Genomic DNA, 14,049 nt, shown 5'->3' with positions numbered 1-14,049 from the left:
CATTTAGTTCATACAACTATTCATTATCATTCATTACTTCATATAGTATAGAGTTTCTTACTTCTAGCATATTTCATCACTAAAATTAACAAGTGTAGTTCTGTCTGACAGCCTGCATCAATCGCCTCGTATTCTGAAAGAAAAGTAATTAGCCAAAACTGCTATCACACGATGTGCATAGTATATTCTTGTTAATGCTTGTTAATTCTGATCCATTTACTCTTCATGACAATGTATTGCGTTTTCTTTCTTCCTTTCATTCTGATGGTGAAATTTCTATTTCATAGTAAGGCACTGTGATTTGTTTAATTTATTTCTTTTACACATTATTACTTTCTGAAAATGACGAAAAAGGATTAATACCTTGCATTTAAATCATATACCCATTAAATAAAAACTTGTTTCTAGTGACATAACTAAGCATACAGCATAACAGACAGAAAATGTATTATGTCAAAAACATAGACAGTTTTCAAGTGTAAAAAATGCATACACAATACCATAATGCAGTAGCAAAAAATCTAGAATAGTCAAGATTTTGAGATATCATAAGGAAAATGTCAAAGTCAACTGGTGTTTGCTATATCTTAAAAATTTTATAGTGCATACAGACAAAAATTCTGCTTTCGATAAGAAGACAATCATACATACACAAAAAAATGAAAAATGAGCATGGTCTGATGTGTAACGACAAGAAAAGCGACCTGCTAACCTTACCTTGCCTGGCACTTTCCAAGAAAAAATATGATCATCATCAGTAGGTAGTCACATAGATAAAATTGCACAAGTGTTCACACAAATATCAGGAAATGGCATTACAGTGTGATAAATCATAAAGTATGTTCATTCGATAAAGGGTTTAGTATTGGAAATATGGTGATTGCTGTTGCTTTTTCTCGTTCTCAAAGTTTCGACGTGTACTACATTGGGATGAGGAATGCTGCGAATTCTATATGGACATGCATATAGAAGCTCAAATTTACTGCACCTACATTTTCCTCTGTTGGATAAATAGTGTGTGCATACTAATACCTTCTGTCCAATGTGAAAGTCATGGTGTGTACAAACCTGTTTTTGCTGTCTTCTCCGGCACTCTGCGGCACGTTTGATGTTGCTGAGTGCAATGTCAGTTATTTCATGGTGGTGTAGTCGACGAGATGTAGGAAAGGATACTGATTCTTTAATTTTGTTAGGTGGTTCAACATTTTTCAATATAACAGTCGGAGATAGCATAGTAGATTCATTTGGTATGGAGTTAATTACATCCTGGAATGAGAGTATGTGTGTATCCCAAACAATATGTATTTTATGGCAGTATATTCTACACAGTTTACCAATTTCTTTCATTAATCATTCACAAGGGTTCAAAGAAGCATGATACTTGGATATATAGATCAGAGAATTGTTTCTTGTTCGTAACATACATGTCCATATAGCAGATCGAAATTGTGGTCCATTGTCGGAAATTACTTTCCATACATTCCCTATATGAAATAAAAAATCTTTTACAAATGCATTAGAAATAGATTTAGCAATAGCTTTGCGTAACGGAGTGAAGGTAACAAATTTCGAAGTGAGTGCAACAGCGACAAAGACGTAACGAAAACCCCTACTAGCTCTGGGAATCGGCGCAAAATATCTACAGCGGCCATATGTCTCAATTTAATTGGTACAATAGGATGTAACGGAGGAATATGTGAAGTCATGTCTGATTTAGCTTTCTGGCAGATTTTATATTCCACTAAAACTTATCGAATATGTTTCTCCATGTTCGCAAAATAACAGTTCTGTCTCAGTATAAGAAAACATTTTCTGCCTCCATAATGTGCGTAACTTAAATGAGTATACCAAATTAATTTGTTAACAAGCTCGTCAGGAATACATAATAACCAGTTGTTGCTGTCAGGGTGAGAGCGGCGAAACAGAATGTTCTTGCGTACAGTATAATGGTTTCTAATGGGAACGTTATTCCTATATTGCCAAAGGTGTTTAATTTCTTTCCACACGTTGTCTTTGCTCTGCTCTTGTGCTATGTCTCGTAAAGAAGACGAAATGAAATTTTCAAATGCAACTTGTTGAATATACACGATGCTAAAATTTGCTTGGCAGAAGTTGGTTGCGATGTCTTGCTGACTGTTGCTGAGAGAACGGGATAGTGTGTCTGCTACAATATTTTGTGTACCGGGAATGTGAACAATTGTAAAATTAAATTCCTGTAAATAAAGTTTCCATCTGCTTAGCCTGTCAAGTGTAAATTTAGCGGAAAGTAAAAACTGTATAGCTCTATGATCTGTGTAAACGGTAGTATGGCTTCCATAAAGAAAATGCCTAAATCTGGTAAATGCCCATACAACACATAATGTTTCAAGTTCTGTAAGCGAATAATTGCGTTCAGCAGTTGACAGAATTCGACTTGCAAAAGCGATGTTTTTGATTACTGTAGTACCGTATTCTTCAATTTCCTGAAAAATGTGTACGCCTAAAGCGGTGTTAGAACTGTCGGAGGCATTGGAAAAATTTCTGGTAAGATCTAGGTGTGATAAAAGTGGTGCGTTCAACAAAGCTTGTTTCAAATGATTCAAATGGCTCTGAGCACTATGGGACTCAACTGCTGTGGTCATCAGTCCCCTAGAACTCAGAACTACTTAAACCTAGCTAACCTAAGGACATCACACACATCTATGCCCGAGGCAGGATTCGAACCTGCGACCGTAGCAGTCGCATACTTGTTTCAGATTGACAAATTCTGACTACTGGTTTTTCATGTAAAAGTGTGTCTCGGATGTCATCAAAAGTAATAACATTTTCGTGAACAAGATTCTGTGTATCAAAAGTATTGCTTACTTCGTTGGAAGATGCAACCTGTACTGTATGTAGTCAAATTCCTTCTGACGTACTGTTATTTAAGGGAGGATGCTGTGGCATTTCAACTATTTGTACTGTTCTGTTATTTCGTCCTGACGTATTAGGTTTGGGATGACATCGACTGTCTGGTTCATTCATGGTAATCTGTGGTTGTGGATGATTCTGATGCTGATAAAACCTACTGTTATTATACGTGCGCTGAAAAGTGTGCTCATTACTTTTACGTCTGTCATAATAATCATTACTATACGGCGCGTTGCAATACGAGTTGAAATGATGTTTTTTCTGTACGTAGTAATTTCCTTGTTGCTGTGAGTTACTATTTGTCGGAGCCGATGCTATACGTGTAGGCAGCGAAACATTAAAGCTTGGTTGACCTTGCACATTTCATTGTTGGTTAGGTATGCTAACCGGCTGGTTTTGTTGTTGTGGGGAAAACCCTCTATTGTTGCCAAAATATGTTTGCTGTTGCTGATAATTTTGACGATACTGATAATTAAAATTTTGTCTGTTATTAAAATTCTGGTGGTTGTCATTCCTGGAGCGTCTGTTACCTTTCGTATAGAAATAGCATGGCTGATCGTAATTACTTTATGTTTGTTGGCCTTGGTTATGATGTGAAAAATTTTTGTTTATGAAAGAATAATCTGATTGCTGAACTTCCAAAAGCTGTAACAGATATCTAAATGCCGAAATATTTTCTTTCTGATGTCCTGTTAAAAGTAATACTCTTAACGATATGGTAATTTAGAAATACACAATAGGATAAGTGCTGATTCACTGTATGGCTCACTTAAGTATTGGTTTTGTTGGACCATGTGTTCAAAAAATTGCGTGACAGTGGGAAAATTTGAGTTCTCATAATTCTGTAAGCTAATTAATTGATCCTGTAAGCTAATTAATTGTAAGCTAATTAATTAATTAATTGTAAGCTAATTAATTGTGTCGCCTTCGACCAATACGCTGACAGAAAGGCATTCTGAAATTCTTCTATCGAGTAGCATTGCCCCGCGATCGGTCTCATACGAGTTGCCGGTTCGCCTGCCAAAAAACTGCAAATAAATTCAAGTTTGTGTGTTACGGGCCAAGTTGGTGGAAAAGCAAAGCTAAATTGTTGTATCCAGTCCAAGGGGTGAATCTGTGTTCTATAATTTTTAAATACCTTAAATTTCCTAACAGACAGAAAGTGCTTGTAATCAAAATTATCGTCTCTGAATGTATGAGCAGATTCATGATTGCATAAGAATCTATTTGTCTGTGTCTGTTTCGAATCTAAGTCATGTGCTCTCTGTAGATTACCTAAGTTACACTGGTTGTGTGAGTGTGACAAATGTTCGGAATGTGGCGTATGCTGTTTCGTGTTAGGGGTTGAAACATTTTTCATCTCTGTCACTTCTTGCTGTAAAGATGGCAATTTTCTACGTAATGTATTACTGGGCGAACCTATCTCACTGATTGTCTGCTGTAAGTTTTGGGATTCGGGTGTTTGATTGAACGAAATTGGTGATGTATTGTCTGATTTGGTGTCATTGTTATTTTCGATAACATCAATACAACTGGCCAATTCATCGATTTTTTCAGTCAGTGCTTTTACCTGATCGATATGTTTAGTGTCACAAGCATTAATTTGTTTTTGCATTTTACCTGTGGTTTTGTTCAATTTCTTAACGTCTGCTTTGATGGCATCAGGATCCTGTATTAATTCTACTTGTTCAAGTCTGTTGGTCAATGTCTGAAAGTCTACTGTGTGTGTATCTGTTTTTGTTTTAAGATATGGAGATTTCGTCATGCAATTCGGTTTTCAATTGTTTGATTTCGTCTGATACTGTAGCAATGTTGTTGTCTACGAATGTTTTTGCTTTCATAAACAATTAACGCTTATCTTCCTGTCTCAGTGCAGTAAATGTTTCCATGACTTGTTTCTTTACTTTGTTATGTTCCTGTATGAATTTATGGTCACGCGTTTCACTGTTTTGTAAGTGGTAATTAAAACGTTCGTCAATTTGGCTGTTCTGTTGTTCCAATTTCTTGTCGACTTTCGCATCCAGTGTGTGTGAAAGTTCTGCTGATAATAATTTAAACTGGTCGCGTAACTGTGCTGCGTTTTCTGAATGTTGTCTAGCGGCTGCACTGATTTCATCGCCAAGTAATTTTGTTGTGTCTGCATGTGTATTACGTAATTCCTGTGCAACGGATCTAATTTCCTCACTACTATTCCTAGCACAAGCCTTGATTTCCTCACGTAATTGTTCTTTAGTATCATGACATTGTACGGCAATGGCTGTAATCTGTTCACTAAGTTGTTTGTTCTGTTCATTAAGGTTGTCGTGTTTTTCATTCAACTGCTTAAGATTTTCAGTAAGTTGTTTGAGGTTGTTGTCTTGTTTTTCATTCGACTGTTTGAGGTTTTCATTAAGTTGTTTGAGATTTTCATTAAGTTGTTGTTTGAGATTTTCATTAAGTTGTAGCAATAATGCCATAACTCGATCCATGCCAAAATTAGCTGCTGTATTCTCTGTGCTGTGTGATGGTGTATCTGCATGTGTCACGTTTTGTGTAATCATTTGGTCATTGTCTGATTCACAAAAAGGTTTGCCAATCGGATGTGCACTGTTGGTCACTACATTGGAATCAAATAAATCTGACATATTTTGACTACATAGTTCACCTTCGTTAGAAACATTTATTTGTTCACTACGTAAATTTTGCTTGTCAAACTGGGCAGCGTTCATTGTAGCGGAACGTGCCGCGTCATCGATTGTCGACAAATTTAGTGTGGACATAATTGAATTTGTTTGTTCATCATTTGAAATAAAATCATTACTGGTGGTCGGTACGCATTGATTATCTGTAATTAGAGGATTATCATTATGACACTGAGTGTCACTAGTATTTTCGGTCAAATTATTCGAGTCGGCTTTGTTTACTCATTGCACATCACGATGTACTGTTAGCAGTTTTTCGCGGCATTTTCACAAATCAAAGTTAAGCACAAAATCAAACAAAGACAAAGCAAAAATGGAACAAATACAATAACAGTAAAGAGCAATAAATTGCCGATGATCTGTGAAGGAAAGAGTGACAAATTAATAAGTGCGTTGCGGCAGATGAAAACTACATCTAACATTAAGTAAATAAGAGCAGATACATAACTGACTACTTCTCAGAAATTCACAAAAAATATGATCCTGGCCGGTTGTCGCCAAGTGTAACCTCCCCACAATAAAATAATATTCACATTTAGGGTAACTACCCAACAGTGAAAATATGTATAGCATTGACATTTAGTGTAACATAGCCACATTTTATTATTCCGTAACCTACCAATAATAACGTGACTAATTTCTCAATAAAATTGTGGCTCACGTATAACCTTTCAATAATTGACTGTGAATTTAAACTGGTAAATTTTGGACGTCAGCAGTGCTGTGTCATGGCCCTGAAAGATCATACTGAATAAATTGAAAACTCTTACCTCAATGAAGTCGCCGGATAACGCATATATATCTGCTCCTATAAGAAATTTTGTGGCACAGCCCAGTACAATGCTGGCCGATAGATTTGTCATGTATAAAAAGAAACAACTGATTTTTCTTTACAATAATTGGGATGACCATGGATTGGAGAAATTAGTAAATTCTTTAAATTGAAATGAATGATTGTCAAAAGTTACTTTTTATGAGAAAGATTATTATTAAGAGATTTTTTAAAACATTTACATGGGACTTGATATAACAATACTACATATGCACGAGGCTGCTTTTACCTTATACTACAACGCTCAGGCTCCGCCATCGCTCCCCACGACCGGCTCAGCCAACTCGATACACACGACTACTAGCAACTACTTACTCCTACTGACGCTGTTCTAACTGCAGTCAACACTGCGATTTGGTATGAGATTCTCTTATAGATTACATATCGCAAGCAGCGCGTGAGCAATCCATCAAAATTACATCTGCTCAAGTGCGCTAGCAACAAATTCTTTAATCATATAGCTCTTACAAGTAGACAGGGAAATGTGTAACAGAACGGGAATTGTAATATCACCTAAATAGTTATCACCGTAATAATAATTTTCACAAGTGAAATGGAAATGGGAACTTTCATAATGGATATGAGACCAGGAGTGAAACACTGAAGGGCAGGGGCTACACAAAATGCAATGCCAAAATACGGCGTGGGGAAACTAGAGATCGCCGCATCTCAGATGAGAAGGCGGCGAAATAAACTGGCAATGAAAAGGAAAAGTTATCTTAAAAATGCTATGGGTTTCGAAAATTCGGAAAAGAAGGCACAAATGTTGGAGATGGAGGTTATAAGAAATAAAAATAAAGTGGAGAATAATTTTAACCATAGTAATCATAAAGATAGAGCAAGAAATGTTGTAAAAGAAGCTTGATAATAACGACATGAGGCTCGAGAATTTATTTTGTGGAAGAGAAGTGAATTTTGGAATGAATATGAGGGAAAATTCTGTGATCAGAAGAGAGACCGAGATGGATCTGAATGTATGACAATTTGTAAACAGGCACTAGTCCATAGCAACAACTGTAGTAGTGTAGGTGAAAGTAATATACTCATAGAAAATTTTGTGTCAGAGGAAGCAGGTGAAGCTATCTGTAAAGGAGGCGAAGCTGTTGTATTGTCAGCTGAAGACGAATTTTGCGGTGTATCGTCGGATGTATGCGAAGGTTTTGTGAAGGCGTCATAGCAATAGTCTCATCAGCTGGTGATGAATTTTGTTATCTATCGGCGGAAGTGGATGATTATTGTTAAAGGGAAGCAAAGGTGATGTTTTACTGGCTGAAGTTGAAGCTACTGATTTAGATATCTCAGAGGAAGGAGTTTCTGTATTTATTTCTGTTGATGGAAGTGAACCCATGGCTTTTGATGAAAGCATAAACTATGGGTGAATGTGTAAGTATGAATGTGAAAGTAATGCGTTAGGTAGGGATCAAAATGCAAAGTGTTGGAGAAACCTGAAAGGAGGGAAAATGTTGCACAGGTTGTTCCAAATTCGGAGCAAATCAAGTGAACGGTGTGATGTAGTAGCGTCAATGTATACAATCTATTGACGGAGGCTGAAAGAGGTATTGGTGGTGAATTGTGTAATGTATCAACGAATGCATTGGATGTTTTAAGTAAAAAAGTTTATGAGTTATCGGTGGATATTGATAGTGTTAATTGTTATAAAGGTCTTAGTGTTTTTCAGAAATAAGTTGCTTAGTTAATTGTGAGAATATTGCAGCTACTGATATCGTTAATTCGGAGGAAGAGAATAGTATATTGCATGCATACAAGGATGACGAGACTAGGGTTTTCAGGGTGATTTAAATCCTGCAGATGAGTTGGAGATACATAAGGTGAATTTAGGAATGGATTACGAGATTGATGGTTGTTCTAAAATTATAATGTGTCCTATAAATAAGGAAGAAAAAAAAGGGACCTGAAAATGACCTTTTGAGGGAGTAGTATTTAACGAGGGGAAAATCAGAGATGTGCATCGTCTAAGTGAAATGGGGAATTTCCAGAATGAGATTTTCACTCTGCAGTGGAGTGTGCGCACATGAGAAATTTCCTGGCAGATTAAAACTGTGTACGGGACCGAGACTCGAACTTGGGACCTTTCTTCCAGAAGTGCTAGTTCTGCAAGGTTCGCAGAAGAGCGCCTGTGAAGTTTGGAAGGTAGGAGACGAGATACTGGCAGAATTAAAGCTGTGAGGACAGGGCGTGAGTCGCGCTTGGGTAGCTCAGGATATGGAGAATGCAGATGAAGAAAGAAAGTATGTGTTTCTCAAATCTGAAAGTGGTTTTCCAGTGGCCGTCACATATTTTGTCAGTAAACATAAGAGTTCGTTGATGACCAATGAACAGGGCCCGAATTTTAGCAAGTGAAAAAAGCGTAACAAAGTGAGATTCAAGAGATACTCAGACTGGTGGGATAAATGTAAGCACCAACAAGGGCAGTGCTGAACAGTGTAAAAGAAGAACGGCGTGAGTGTTAATGTAAGTGTTTAAATAAGTGTGTTTCATGTGTAGTTTTTAAAAATTTTAGCAGATTTCTGTTTCGTGTAAAAGGTCAACTTGGTGAATTTAAGTTATATACAAGATATATGGAGGCACAGCTTAGTGCAAGGAGTGTGTCGACATTGCCTGCACAACTCTTGGTGCACAGAGATTGGAAGAACATAATTCACTTAGTTTTTTGCGAAAGAGTGGACTGTGAATTGTTTGTATTTAAAATTTGGGGCGAAATTTCAAGGCGCTTTTTATATGTGCTACTCGCATTACTTTGTGTGGGTTGCTTGTGTAATGTGAATAGTTTATTTGTAATTTTTTCGCACGAAATTAGGTGCATTGAGATCATCAGACCCCATTATAATTTTAATTGCTTGTGAAAGTAGAACGTTGAGCCACATGCAAAGTATAAGCTATGTTTTTGGGGGTATATTATGCACATGAATTATATAATTTATGTTATTTTGGAATAGTTTTGAGTAGATTTATGTATGTAAAGTTATGGGGGTACGTTCGTAGTTCGTTTATGAGAATAACGTCTGGGACTAAGTGGTAATTTAGTGCAAATATGAGTGAACAGTTGCTGAATGTATAATGCGGTTATCTACTGAGTTGAAGTTGAAAGTTAAAATGGCGATTTCTGCACAGGGTACTATTAGTTTTAAAGTTTCTAATTAGACGCTGAAAAATTGAAGTCAAATGATAAAATGTTAGTTGATTTATGGTCACGAACAAATTTCATAGCACAAAGTCGTGTTTCCTACTGGGAACACGGACATAGAGTTCGAAATGTTAATCTGGATCAAGTGTTTTGCCTGTGCTATAAATAAGTTTTTTTTCTGTCCTGTTTGTCAATGTATCGTTTCCACTGGGAAGGCCGTTCAGTGCCTGATCTAAAGGGAATGGGACGTCATATGATCATTTATAAGTAAACTACAGTCATATTTTGACAGTTGCCATCATTCAGCACTGACGATGACTGCGGAATGACGCATGTTTCGGCGCAGTACGTGGCCAAGGCGGCTGGACTGAGCAATCTGAACTTCGACTTCAGAAAACCGATCACGTGCTATGTGTGTGCTTGTGAAGCGCTTTGATGAGGTTGAAAAAAGTTCAATCAAATGATCGTAAAAGCGCTAATCACTTTTGAAAAAATCCAGGTGTCTTGGAAGTTACATAAAAGTTACATGTTTATTTGGGTATTAAGTTATTTATTAAGTTATGTATGTATTTATTATGTTACTAAGTATAACCAATTTGGTGCGGCTTTGTGCGCCAAATTAGCGAGCTAATGTGCCCCACTTAAAGTGCAGGTGTGTAGTACTACGTGTAGTAATGGTACTGAGGAGAACTGAATTTGATTGCTAGGCTGAGTGCGAGGCGGTGGGACGAGGACGTCGCACAGCCATGAGAGTGCAGTTGCAGAGACAAGGAGCGCGTAGTAGGAAATGGAGAAAATACCTAACATCGGAATTTTGACGGCTGCTTATCGCACGGACTTTGTGCAAGAGAGCCCAAAGAAATGGTAGAGTATCAGACAATCTTAAGGATGGCTAAGTCATAGCTCTTTGAGATTCCACAGTAACTCACAGTAAAGCACAAAAGCAAATGTGAATATATCGGTGATCTCAGATAAATGAGGCACATTCTGTGACACACCGACATTACAATATCTTTAAAACTACAGAAGTTAATACTTCACAGTGAATAAACATTTACACAATAACCTCTGAATTAATAACTTTAAGTACTTCATGCGATTTCAGCAAACTGTGTCTCAGATGGTAGTGTTGCACTGTAGCTATCATTCTTGAAAGCTACATATCCGTATCTATTTTATTTGTTGTTTTACGATGTCTTTTACGTCTTCCCCATTGTGTAAGTGTTTGTCACAACATTGTATTCTCCACATTTACACAGCAAATTGAAAACTCAAGATACAGATTTGGAATAGGAAAAGAATCGATTGGGAGGATGGGTCCACAATTCTTGCGTCATTTGTCCTTTGAATGATCACAATTCTTTACAGTGCACCAAATAAAATACAATAATCACCAAATATCTCTGAACATAAGAGGTTGTTAAATGAAAATAAGTCTTTCTACATTTTAGCCACAAATTGACATGACTAAACTTTCAACTCTTGCTACCCCATGAAATCAGTGCCAGCAACAAATAAAAAATAAATCGCAATAAAAGGTCTCCCAAACAATAAATAAGTAAAGAATAACTATTGCACAATACTCTTAAACAGTCACAGTTATTAGGTGGAGAACCAGTAATTTAGAATAAACACCCCAAGCATGGCAGATCTGACAAATTTTCTTACATCCATAGAATGGATACAATGATAAATTAAGCTCAGGCAAAGAATACTGAGTTATAATTAAAAACAGAATACTAAGGAGATGGCAATCAGAATGGAAATTACATTAAGATTTTCATCAGCACACCAAATCATATACTCCAATATTTGAACAGGCAGAGGAACTAGCTAAAAATTTAATTACAGCCTCGTTCAGATATAGGCCTTCGGGCTGAATATTTAGAAGTTAAAGCAAGTACATCAGAGCCTTAAGAAGGAAAAGGCGAAACTTAACTTATAGAAGTCAAGCCACCAAGGTGAACAGTTCCACTATAGCTACAGCGGACACGCTTCAAACACAGCCAGAAGGCACGTGTATGGGCATAACAGCAACAGGCCTTTGCGGCCGGCAGGTGCCGAATCGTCTGGTTTGCGCTTCATGAGGCTATGAGGCGCTGTAACAAACACCACATAGGTGAGATATAGGCTACAGAAATACAAATCATATGAACAACAATCGCCAGATTCTTAAGAGATCGTAGCTATAATCCCAAAAAGTCCCTCATGAAATAAGGTAGCAAATATTACTTCCAAAACAACTGCCTAAAGGAAATAGATCTTAAATCACTGGTCAGAGAGTATAAAAACATAATAATTAACATATCGTCAAACAATTTAGGCAAACTTTGCACCAACATTGCATGGCTGGGTGCCTACTTGAATCAAACAGATGGAACAAATAAATGACTAAGCTTAGCCCTCCAGGGGAATACTTAGTGACTAAACATTACAAACATTGTTTCCTTGAATCTGTCCTCAGGACTAAGAACCATCTAGAACCTAATTTCAAAACACACATATTAATACAGGGAATTTCCGCTAAAACAATTAAAAGGTAAGTTTACAAACCATAAAAAACCAAAAAAATCTCCAACTCAGTGAACAGGAATTATGCCACATGGCTCGTGACAAAATTAATAAAACTGAGTCAAGAACTTAATTAAACACTAAAGCTCCAACATCAAACTGCCATACACATGAGGCGAAAGTTAAGTGTCTCTAATAAACCACTGAATTTTGAAGTGATGCATGGCTTATGGTCTTGGTAATCCTTAGCAAGCGAAGGTCTCAGTGGTACACTTTATCAACAATGCAGGAACAGTCACTAACTTACACCCAACATTTCCACCAATGAAATGACTGCAAAGGTACAACATTGTTGCGGCCAAGATTAATCACAATATATTAAAACGTTCCAGTGATCTATTAGACACCAACAGCAGAGCCATAGATATCAGAGCGCGAGCAGCACTGACCGCAGAATTTTCCAGTAATGGTTCACGCCTATATAGAAACGATGAGGGCATAACTGCAAACAGCCAGATCCGCACAGCATCGATAAACAGGGAAGTGCAAACCTACTGGAGGCCATAGGAGGACACTGTCGATACAGCAATGTGATTGTCATAACCTAAATGAGTGACAAGTCGATCTCAACACAAACAGAACTAACGGCCGAAGGAACCGTTTCGCACGAAAATTCACGCATGGTAGGCCTGACACTGCGCCTTTCCTGCCCGTTCTCACTTCACAACTCTCTAGGTAGCGATCATCTACGAAAACTACAAGTTAGATTCGTGCCACCTGTCGGGGCGCCAGTGAAAGAAGGCACTGGGAAGACAGAGATAAAATGAACTGGAACAGCCACTGCTCACAAATAAACACAACATTAATTCCTCAGGTTTTATTTAATGAATAGTTTACTATTTTGCCAGTAACTTTACTTAAATGTTGGTTGCAAGAGCTTTTAAAAAATTTGCTAATTTAAAAGTGGTCAGTTGCAAGTGTTAGCAGAACAAAAAGGCACTTCCGTCAAGAAGGCATGAATAATTGTTCACAAAAATGTTTAACGAAAATCTGTCATGTATTGTGAGCACACTGGTGCAAGAATGTTGGCTTATTAATTTATGAACCAGGCTATTACGCTACTTATATTTATTGTAAATTATCTGAGTGAAACTGAATATTTATGACATTTCTTTATTTACATATTGTTATAACAAATTAGTTTAGTTCAGGAAGTGGTCAAGATGAGTCAAACCATATCTAGAACGATATATTTTTTGTGGGGATGGCCCTCGGACAATGGAAAAGCAGACAGTTGCAGAATACTACGGGAATCAAGTGGAGACTGGGACTTTCCGAGTGAAGAGCTTAAGGGAGCGATTTGGGATACTTTGTGCCGAGTTGTGGAAGAAGATAGACCTATCTAGAGTAACGTGTGATTGTTTCTAGGTAGTGAACGGCCGCTAGGATACTTTAACTTTTGAAGGGGCTTTATATTTCGAGAGGTCTGATTGTGCTCCAGAGCAGTACTCTAACTTTTGCCACTTGATTTACGGAACTGAGAGTAGAAAGAGTGTCAGCTATTATTTTTCATCTAGCGTGTGTTAATTTGTGGATCATCATGATGAACTCTGAACTATTCTGAGTTGAAGAATCTTTCATGTATTGTGAGAACGAAATGGACTTAGTTTTTGAGAGTCTTTGATGACTATTTAGTTTGGGGATTTTGCTACCATGAACTCGACGTAACTTTACTGCATTTTCTGTCTATATTTGAAGACATGAACGGAAAAACAGGTGAACCCACAGTTTTTAGAAATGGGGAAAAACGGGGTTGTTTAAATGAGACTGAAAAAGAATATATGAAATTATTTTATTCTCATTTTTTAACGGAATTCCATACAGTATGGACCAGTTATTGTTTCTGATCTGTCATATCCTTTATATTTGAATGTAACATAAAAAATAATAATTAATACAGAAGAACAATAATATGTGAAGATTTGTTTTGC

Source organism: Schistocerca piceifrons, chromosome 1 (genome assembly GCF_021461385.2).
Source record: "Schistocerca piceifrons isolate TAMUIC-IGC-003096 chromosome 1, iqSchPice1.1, whole genome shotgun sequence".
Lineage (NCBI taxonomy): Eukaryota > Metazoa > Arthropoda > Insecta > Orthoptera > Acrididae > Schistocerca > Schistocerca piceifrons.
The sequence above is the reverse complement of the archived record's forward strand: the minus strand, read 5'-3'. Positions refer to the sequence as shown.